Source organism: Rhincodon typus, chromosome 8 (assembly GCF_021869965.1).
Source record: "Rhincodon typus isolate 14 chromosome 8, sRhiTyp1.1, whole genome shotgun sequence".
Lineage (NCBI taxonomy): Eukaryota > Metazoa > Chordata > Chondrichthyes > Orectolobiformes > Rhincodontidae > Rhincodon > Rhincodon typus.
In genome coordinates, this window is record NC_063339.1 from 84,912,765 (window position 1) to 84,923,421 (window position 10,657).

General features: G+C 41.6%; 1 pseudogene; it reads left to right on the forward strand.

The window, feature by feature from the left end:
• The first annotated feature begins 628 nt into the window (after positions 1-628).
• LOC125483749 overlaps positions 629-10,657 on the forward strand; it is a 15,491-nt pseudogene continuing 5,462 nt past the window's right edge.

Sequence of the window (10,657 nt, forward strand, 5' to 3'; positions counted from 1 at the left end):
ATCCACACTTCCTCTGCAAGGTCAGGGCAACTATGCCCAGTGATATTTTTTTTTTGGTTGTTTAGGAGTAATCAGCACAGTAATAACATTTTGGTTGTTTTTTTTGGTGTTGGTGCAGGTTGTTACAGCATTGCACATGGACAACAAGGCAGAACCATCTAGCCTGCAAAATGAAAATATCTATCATTCTCCATCTCCACAGACTTTGTTAGAGCAATTGGTGATGGGATATAAGACCAATAGCCAACGATGTTAACATCCAATCCAGTCCAGTTATTATTGTGAACTGAAGGTTCACTGAAGGTGTATTGAAAGGGGTTAACTGAAACTGTTTGTTCAGTGACTGTGATTGATGTCAGTCTCTATGGAATCGAACTGCGTCACAGGAAGCTTTCCCTCTCCTATTACTAAGGGGCTCCTTTCAATGTCTTATCCCATAGCATGAGCAGGAACATCAGCGACAGCACTAACAGGGATCAGCAGCTGCCAACGGAGGGAGTGGAGAGATCAGAATCTGAGAACAATAGACTGGAATGTTACAACAATGGATCAGAATCTGAGAACAACAGACTGGAATGTTACAACAACAGATCAGAATCTGAGAACAATAGACTGGAATGTTCCAGCAATGAATCAGAATCTGAGAACAATAGACTGGAATGATACAATAATGGACAGGATTTTATCCTGGAGTTTAATCTTACTTACCGCATCTTGGTCAACATTACCAGATCAGATAGAAGCTGTACTGATGATTATTCAGGCTGGCTACTATCCCATTCTCGCTATTGTTGGTGTTCTTGGTAAGTCTCTCTATCTCTGTCCAGTCATTACTTCCATAAAGTATATTAAACTCTATTGCTGTTTCTGTAACCAATATTTGGAAAAGACGGAAACAATTATCTTCATTTTCAATTAAAGCCTCGCTTCATTATCCATGAATTTCAGACTCATCCTTCACAAGCATCTGAGAACAAGACTTGTTCACAACATTGAGGGCCTTTTTTGAATTATATCTCTCACCAAACCTGTCCAATATTAGCTCCATAATACCCCCACTCTCCACCTCTGCCTTTGTGCTGTTGCTGAATAAACCATTATCTATGCCTTTGTAAAATTCAGACTTTATGGTTCCAGCTCTCTTCAGGACAGTCTTCCAGTTACAAATAATTTGATCACACCCTTGTTCTTGTCTCGAAAGTAATCAAAGATAGGGACACCATGTCAGAGTAGTTAAGTCACTGGGCAGGTAATTCAGAGACACAGGTTATTATACTAAAGTAACTATTTCAAGTCCTACCAGAGTTGATGGCAGAACTTAAATTCGAATGATAAGAATTGGAACAAAAGCGAATTTCGCTGAAAACAACCATAAATCCAACAGCATTTTGTCGAAAAACTATCTCATTACACTGATGTCCTTCAGTAAAGAAATCTAACATTATTACCTCGTCTGGATTAAGTGTGAATTCAGGCCCAGAACAATGTGTTTGGGTCTATAATGCCTTGTGAAATGGTCACAGTCAAAGGCAATTAATGATGGTTAACAAATGCTTCTCTTGCCAGTGATGTCGATGTCACATGAAATTAAAAAAAAAAAAAAGCGGTTTAATCAAAGAAAGAAAGATGTCAGAAATCTGAAACAAAAAGAAACAAAGTACTGAGGAAACTGAGCAGGTTTGGCTGGCTCCGATGAAATCAAAAGAGATTTAGCAATTCAAGTCCATTGAACTGACATCAGAACTGAAGTCATCTGGCAAATAGTGTGATTTATGCTGGTGACAGAGATGCTTATTTTGAACGGGAGAAGGAATGAGCTTAATAAATGGAGAAAGAGAGAGCTAGAGAAAAATAAGCAAAGAAAGGGATAGTTGATGATCAGGTGTTATGGAAATACAATGTGAAATCAATAACATTTTTTCACCTTTTTTCATCTTTCTGAATATCATGCCCATGTTGATATATATCCGAGTCCGCGTTTAAAATAAGTAATGCCACCTCAGTTTGTCTCCCCTGAATGTGGTCATCTTTATTTATTCATTAATGGTTTGTGGGTGTGACAGGCTGGGCCAGCATTTATTTCCCTTTCATAATTGCCCTTGAGAAGGTGTTTGTGATCTGCTTTCTTGAACCACTGCAGTCCACATGCTGTATGTTGCTGGCAGATATGTCTGTCCTGTTTCATTTCTTTGAGACTTTGTAGTGATTGAAATAACTGAGTGGCTGGTTTGGTCATTCCAGAAGACAGTTGAGAGTCAACCACATTCCTGTTGGCCTGGAGTCACATGTAGGCCAGACCAGGTGAGGATGGCACATTTCCTTCCCTAAAGGTCTTTAGTGAGCCAAGTGGGTTTTTTTTCTGATGATCAACGATGGCTTAATCGTTTCACCATTCCAGATATTTTATTAAATTCAAATTCCACTATTTGCCGTGGTGGGATTCGAATTGGGATGTGGGTCAGTACCTGGATTCTTGGATTAATAGTCTAGAAATAACACCACTAGGCCATCTTATCCCCAACATCCCCAGTCAACTTCACCAGCAACAGTGGTGCTGCTTTTATCGTGACTGTGGTACGGAAAATTGTGCAGTTACATTGTCAACTGCTTCTATTAAGAGCGGACCCATTTATCTTTCAGATCACTGTGACTGTGCAGGGATATAACTGTTTATCAGCCAGGAAAATAAACTAAGGGGGGGAAGGAATTTTCAACACTGAGGGAGTGTGTCATGTATGCACCAGGGAGAGGGCAGTGCTGACAATGGCCATCAAGTGAACTGGTTTCATTCTATAACTTTCCATGCAGGAGTGGGTGAGATATCCATCATGTTCCAGAGTGACATTCTCAAATATATTCACGAGGTGACACAGCTCTGTCCAGCGTGGTGAATGTGACGTTCTGTCTCCGTGAAGGGAGGAACAGAATACCTTCGAGAAATAGCGGGGAACAGGGTGACGGGTGAAAATGAGGAACTGTGGGAAATTAGAATAAAGAGGAAGCACTCAGAACATAAGTTGTTGCTCCAGATGCATGATGAATTTAGAGAGCGATGGAGATAAGGCTGGAGAATTGAGCTTGCTGGTAGCTCTTTCAGAAGCTGGTACACACACAAAGAGTCAAGGACATCCCTCTGTACTATACATTCCATGATTCGATGAGACATATCCCTGAATATTGAGGAAGGTCCAAGTTCTTCAGAGCTCCTTAGACTCGGGAAAGTGAATTGCAGAGTGGAAAGTAACTATTGTGACCGAAAGTGTTTAAAACAGGATGGACGGGAGTCATAGAGAGATAAAAATGTACAGCATCGAAAGAAATCCTTCTGTACAACTCATCCATGATGTCCAGACATCCTAAGTTAATCTAGTCCATTCGCCAGCATTTGGCCCATATCCCGATAAACCCTTCCTATTCATCTACCCATCCAAATACATTTTTAAATGCTGATATGGTACCAGTCTCCACCACTTCCTCTGGCAACTTATTCCTTACATGCACCACCCTCTGCTTTAAAATATTGCCCCTTAGATTCTTTTTTAAAATCTTTTCCCTCTTGCCTTAAACCTACACCCTCTAGTTTCGGACTCTCCTATCCTGGGAAAAAGGCATTGACTATTAACGTTATCTATGCCCTGCATGGTTTTACAAACTTCTATAAGATCACATCTTAGCCTCCAATTCTCCAGGGAAAATAGCCCCAGCCTGTTCAGTCTCTCCCTATAGCTCAAACCCTCCAGCCCCGGCAATGTCCTTGCAATTTTTTTCTGAACTGTTTCAAGTTTAACAACATCCATCCTGTAGCAGGCAGACCAGAACTGAACGCAGTATTACAAAAGTGGCCTAACCAATGTCCTGTATAGCTGTAATATGACTGTAATACCTCCTAACTCTTATACTCAATGCATTTACCAAGAAAGGAAAACATAGCAGCCTTCTCCTTCACTATCCTGTCGATCTGCGACTCCACTTTCAGGGAACTATGAACCTGCACTCCAAGGCCTCTTTGTTCGGCAACACCACCCAGGACCTTACCAAGTGTTGACCTGATTTGCCTTATCAAAATGTAGCACCTCACATTTATCTAAATTAAACTGTCATTCCTCGATCCACCAGCCCATCTGATCAAGGTCCCGTTTTACTCTGAGATAATTTTCTTCATTGTTCATTACATCACCAATTTTAGTGCCATGTGAAAACTTACCATCCATAACTCCTGTATTAAAACTGAAATCATCATAGAATGATAAAAAGCAATGGACCCAAAACTTATCCCTATTGAGCAACATTGGTCACAGATTTGCATTTCTAAAAGCAACCCTCCATCACCATGCTTTGTCTTCCATCTTTGAGCCAATTTTGTATTCAAATTGTTAGTTCTCCCTGTATTCCATGTGATCTGACATTGCGAACCAGTCTACCATGTGGAACCTTGTTGAATGCCTTACTGTAGTCTATATAGATAACGTTTAACATCCTACCTCCATCAATCATTTTCGTCACTTCTTCAAAAACAATTAAGATATTGAGACATAATTTCCCACGCACAAAGCCATGTTGACTATCCCCAATCAGTCCTTCCCTTTCCAAATACATGTAAGTCCTGTCCTTGAGAATCCCCACCAACAACTTGCCCATCACTGATCTCATAATCACCAGTCTTTCGTTCCCTCGCATTTCCTTACAACCTTTCTTAAATAGTGGCATCACGTTAGTCAAATTCCAGTCTTCCAGCACCTCACCGGTGGCTATCGATAATACAAATAGTTCAGTAAGGGGCCATCAATAACTTCCTTAGTTTCCCATAAATGTGTAGGATATACCTGATCAGATCCCAGTAATTTATGCACCTTTATGCATTTTAACGGGCAGCACCTCCTTCTCTGTAACATGGACAATTTTCAAGGTTTTGTTATTTATTTCCCCAAGTTCCGTCGAGTACATTTGCTTTTCAACAGAAAGCACTGGTGCAAATTGCTCATTTAGTAACTCACTCATTTCCTGTGGTTCTACACATAGGTGATCTTGCTGAGCTTTAAGGGGCCCTATTGTCTACTTATTTACTCTTTTGACCTTAGTGTATTTGCAGAAATCCTTTGGCTCCTCCTTAACCCTATTTACTAAAGCTATCTCATGTCCCCTTTTTGTCCTCCTGATCTCCTTCTGAAACATACTCCAACTGCCATTATACTTCTCTCAGGATTCACTCAATCCCCGCTGTCGATACCTGACATATGCTTTCTTCTTTTTCTTGTTCAGAATCTCAATTTCTCTGGTCATCCAGCATTCCCTACACCTACCAGCATTGTCTTTCATCCAAACAAAACATACTGCTTCTGCACACTTGTTAGGTAATTCTTGAAGACGCCCCATTGCAAGCCGTCCCTTTACCTGCAAATATCCACTCCCCATCAACTTTTAAAACTTCATGGCTGATAGCATTCAAGTCGACCTTGCTGCAAGTTAGAACTTTAGCTTTTAGAGCAGGTCTATCCTTTTCCATAACTGTTTTAAAATTAATAGAGTCATGATTTTGGTCTCAAAGTGCTCCCCAACTGACAACTCAGTCACTTTCCCTGCCTTATTTCCTAAGAGTAGATTTAGTTTTGTACCTTCCTTTGGAGGAAAATCCACATACTGAATAAGTAAATTTTCTTGCACACACACAAAAAATTCCTCTCTACCCGATCCCTTAACACTATGAAGTCTCAGTCTATATAATCAGACACAATCATACCAATTTAAATCCTGCCGGATGGCTCTAATAATTCACCCTGCCAGAATATTAGACCTCTTGCAATTCACGTGCAATCCGTCCTCCTTGTAAAGGTCACTTCACACCAGAAGAGATTCCAAAGATCCAGAAATGTGTATCCTTCCCCTCTGCACCAGCTCCTCAGCCCGGCGTTCATCTGCTCTATCCTGCTATTCCTATCCTGACTAGCTCAAGACATGGAGAGTAATTCAGATATTACTATGCTCGCAGCCCTACATTCCTGTCTATTTCTCATCCAGTCTTGTTAGTTTGATTGTGAACAACAGCCTCCTGTTGGTCTCTCTAACCATTGAGAATATTTTATACCCTCCCAAGACTTCCTTGACCCTAGCAGCCTTTCGGCAACACGCTATCCTGTTGTCTCGCAGTCAGCTACAGAAACGTCTGTCTGTGTCTCTGACTTGAGAGTTCCCCATCACAATCGATCACTTGGAACCTGATGTAACCCTCATTACAGTCGAGCCAGTCTTGCTACCAGAAACTTTGCTGTGAGTTCTACATTCTCCCAAGAGTAGATCATGCCCTACATTGTCCAAATCTGCACACTTCTTTGAGATGGGAATGGCCACAGGAGACTCCTGCACTACCTGTCTACTCCTCTTACATTTCCTGGAAGTAACCTATCGACCTGACTGCATCTGCAGTTTTTCTACCACCTGAAACAGCCATCCAACACATTCCCCAGCACTTGTAAATTCCTCATTGCTTCTAGCCGCCGTTCTAACCGATCCATGTGATCCGATAGGATTCGTAACCAAACGCTCTTCCAGCAGACATATTCTTTAATTACATTGAAATTCTCCCTAATCTCCCACATCTGACAGGAAAAGCACATCACATTACTAAAGGCCATCATAGCACATTAACTCCCTACAGACGAATAAAATAGCACAGTTTTACTGCTCTAAAACCACTACACTAGGCTAACTTGGTACCTATGTTATATATTTTTTGAAAAGTTTAATCTAGAGATAGTTCTCAATAAAATATAACAAGAAAAACACATTACTCACTGTTGTAGATTTACAGCAGAGTATGTTTAGACAAAAATGACAATTAGCTCTTCCCCTGCTGTGAACTCCCTATACCAAGGTTTCTCCAAGGTCAGCTGTGAATTTCACTTTGTTCATTTCACTTAGACCCAACTCTGATGACCAGAGATACTTTAAACTAAAGAACACAAGGAATCAACCAGGAAAGTTGACTTCCTGGTCAGTCAGCTGTGCAGGTTCACTGATATTTCTATGACGTCCCATGTGGTACCTGGTCTCTCCGTTCCTCCCATTTTAAAGGTACCTTTGTTTTGATCTTTTTATTTCAAAGTTCCGAAACAATGCAACAGTATATAATACAATAATTACTGCTCCAAGAAATCGAGGAAATCACCTTCATCAGTGAAAATACCTCAATGAAAGGAGCAGCTCGAACTGCCACATTTTTATTCCACCCACCATCTTGGATTACACAGAATCCATAGTGGAAACAAACAGAAAACTAAATAGGAGATAACTTTATGTCAGTTGTGAGAGAAGTATTTGATATTGTTTGAAAATAATTTGATATATAGATTGTTGGAGAATAATGATATGATTTCACAGAGTCAGCCTAGATTCAAGAAAGACAAATTATTTTTTATAAACCTGCTGGGGTTTGTGGAGGATGTTGGTTATGACATCAACAAATGAGAATCAATGGGAATGGTGCGTTTGAATTTTTCAGAAGACCTTTGAGCCCATGTGTAAGGCGGTGAAATACTATATGGGTTAAAGTTGGAGAGAATACAGAGAGTAGGGTCCTGCTCTGGACTAAGTTCATTACTCGAGGTGTATCACATGTATCAGTGCTTGGAGAACAGCCATTTACAAGGCAAAGAAATTGTTTGGACATGGGCAACAAATACCATCCTTCTCATTTGTATTTATTAGAAGGTGAGAGGTTGGGAAGTCCTATTGTCAAAAATGACCTGGAAGTCCCTGTTCATAAGTCACTAAAAGAATATATACAGGGTAACAAGTAATCATGGCAGTAAATGTTATATTGTCCTTCATTGTAAAATTATTCAAGTCTGGTAGTAAAAACACTTTTCTGCAGTTGTAGAGTGTTGTTGATGCAGTATTTGCAGCACTGTGTACAGATTTTCTTTCCTTAATACAGAATGATCTCCTTGCCACAGAGACAATGGGAAGGAGTTTCACCAGCCTGATACCTGGAATGATGGTACCTTGCGGAGAGTGTGAAGGAAATGAATATTTAATCTGTTGTGCTGTGATAGAATAAGAGGTGATTGTGTTTAAAATTCAGTGCTATGGACTAATACTTATTATGTCCAGAAAGACATTGACAGTGTGACAAATTGTTTGTGTTTTTTTTTCCCATGAGACATGTTTCCTGATAGTTTATGGACCTCTGTGGAGCACCATGTTAGCTGAGATAGAGCTCCAGGCTCTAAATGAACTCTCACCACATTACGTTGAAGTTGGTGTGTGACTCTGCACTGTATGTCATGTTGTTCACAGATCTGTCAGCAGCCATTATGACTTATTTCTGAACGAGTTAGCCATTTCCACCAGCTTCTGACCTCCAGTGAGGACACCAGTCTGTCTTCTGGGAAACGGAAGATGTCTCCGTGAGACTTGGCACAAACCATCCACAGTCCCCCCTCACTGTCAGCAAACAAAACTAAAGTAACATGTGTGGACCAGTAGCAATGGAGCCAGGGGGATCAACATGGAGCAGTCTATCTGTTCATTCACTGCATCATTGGTTTGTCATGTTGGAGCATCAATGACATCCTCCTATTTCTGTTTATGTCGCTTGAGGTTCTGAATGGCCTACTCCTGGTCCCAGGGAAGACGCTCAAAGACCTGATTGTGTGACCCTGGTACTTGTTTAATAGCTCAATATGCTGACTAGACTCCTTTTCTTCCTGTGTAAAAGGCAGGTCAGAGTGAATGGTCTGTGCCTCTTATTATCCAATAGTTTTGATGGACTGAATGGCTTCCTCTTATTCCTGTGAAATCAATTTGAGGTGCTGGATGAATTCTTTTTTTATTACTGTGAAATGAGCAGTGTATAGCAATACTGTTACATGAATATTACCGACACTTCAACAACATAAGCTTGAATGTTGTTCAGGTCTTGCTGCACATGTAGACAGACTACTTCAGGAACTGAGGGATGACAAATTGTTCTAAACATTGTGTGATCATCCCCACTGCTGATCTTCTGTTGGGGGAAAAGACTTTGATGAAGCAGCTGAAGATGTTTATGCCGAGGAAGGATCTCCTACAGAGAAATCCCGGGACTGAGAGGATTGATGTCCACCAGTCACAAACATCTTCCTTTGTGCTACGGATGACTCCAACCAGTGGGGAGTTTAAAACACATTCCCATTAATTTCATTTTTTTTCAGGTTCCGTGACACCATTCTCAGTCAAATACTGTGTCGCTATCAGTGCCAGGCACTGTTAGCTTGCAATCATAACTTTTGTTCATGCCAATAGGTCACAGCGTACGTGTAGGGAGCGTTTCTTTCTCACAGAGGGTAGTGACATTTGCGGCTTCTCTGTTCCAAAGCGTCGGGGGAGCTAGATCACTGAAATGTTTGGTGGTGGGAGGAGGGGTTGTTGATGGATTTTGATGCATCAGAGAGTTGAGGGCTGCAAGCAATTGGACATGGAAGAGGAGATGAGGCCCAGATCAGATCAGCCCTGATCTTTTGAAGGGAAAGGCAGGTTTTAGGGGCTGAATAACCGACTCCTGTTTCTAATGTTCTCATATTTTGTTATTGGAAAGTTAGCGGCTGTCATTTCCCTGGAAGTTCTGTTCAGGAATGTTGCAGTCAGGGAGACTAGAGGATTTTGTGAGCAATCTCTGGGTGCAGTATGGCAGGGGGTGGGGTGGGGTTGCAGCTGTATTCACAGTGAATCTGGATCTACAACATAACCAACAAATGGAGACAGGGGCCACTTATGTAAAGACAGATGAGGAGGCTTGTGTCAGACCAGCACTGACTCTTTTTTACTCAGGAATATTTTCCATCTCACACCAAACCATGGATGACAGTCTTCAGAGAGTGAATCGTCTCCTCTGTTTTGATTCACTGGGTACCAGGAGGAAGTGGTCTCCAAATGCTCCTGTGCAGCAGATTTGAGGGGTAGAATGGAACGTAGGGACATAGGACTGAGGAGCAGGAGTGGGTACCATGTCCATCATCTCCTAAGTGCAATGCTTCAATGTATTCACTCGCTAACAGAGGTTGTCTCTCTTCTCCTAAACCCCACCAACCCGCTGCTGTGCAGAATACATTACTTCTGTCTCCACAGAGGAAGATACATAAAATCTTCCAGAAATACTACGTGACAGAGTGAATGGTGAAAATGAAAAAGTGTGGGAGATTAGAAGTAATAAAGAAGAATTACTCAAAAAACTAATTGAATTGAAGTTTGGTACGTTCCTGCACCTCGATCGCAGAGTATTCAGGAGGTGGAAACAGAACTAGTGAAAGAGTGCTGATAACGCCAAGGTCATGGGTATGGTGCGGCACGGTGGCTCAGTGGTTAGCACTATTGCCTTACAGAGCCAGGGACCCGGGTTTGATTCCACCCTCAGGTGACTGTCTGTGTGGAGTTTGCACATTCTCCCCGTGCCTGTGTGCGTTTCCTCCGGGTGGTCTGGTTTCCTCCCACTGGCCAAAGATGTGCAGGCTTGGTGGACTGGCCATGCTAATTTGCCTGTAGTGTTCAAGGGTGTGTAGATTAGGTAGGTGATAGGGGAATGTGTCTGGGTGAGATGTTCTGAGGGTCGGTGTGGACTTGTTGGGCTGAAGGACCTGCTTCCACACTGTAGGGATTCTATGACCTATGACTCTATGAGTTACAG